The sequence below is a fragment of the Chrysochloris asiatica genome, unplaced genomic scaffold (genome assembly GCF_000296735.1).
Source record: "Chrysochloris asiatica unplaced genomic scaffold, ChrAsi1.0 scaffold00234, whole genome shotgun sequence".
Lineage (NCBI taxonomy): Eukaryota > Metazoa > Chordata > Mammalia > Afrosoricida > Chrysochloridae > Chrysochloris > Chrysochloris asiatica.
The window spans coordinates 3850846-3851262 of NW_006408752.1; positions in this window are offsets into that span (position 1 = coordinate 3850846).

Genomic DNA, 417 nt, shown 5'->3' on the forward strand with positions numbered 1-417 from the left:
TGCTATATAACACATCAACTTTCTACTTGGTATACATCCATAAGAAATAAGAGCCTGTATACAAGTTGTTGTTGTTGTTGTTGTTGTTAGGTGCCATCGAGTTGGTACCAACTCATAGCAACCCTATGAACAACAGAAGAAAACACTGCCCAGCTCTGAGCCAACCTCACAATTGTTGCCACACTTGAGCCCATTGATGCTGCCACTTTGCCAATCCATCTCATTGGGGTTCATCCTCTTTTTCTCTGACCCTCCACCTTAACAAACATGGTACCCTTCTCCAATGACTGGTCCCACCTGACAATATGTCTGAAGTATGAGAGACGATGTTTGGCCATCTTAGCCTCCAAGGAGCACTCTGGCTGCACTTCTTCCAACACAGATCTATTGGTTTTTTAGCAGCCCATGGCACTTTCA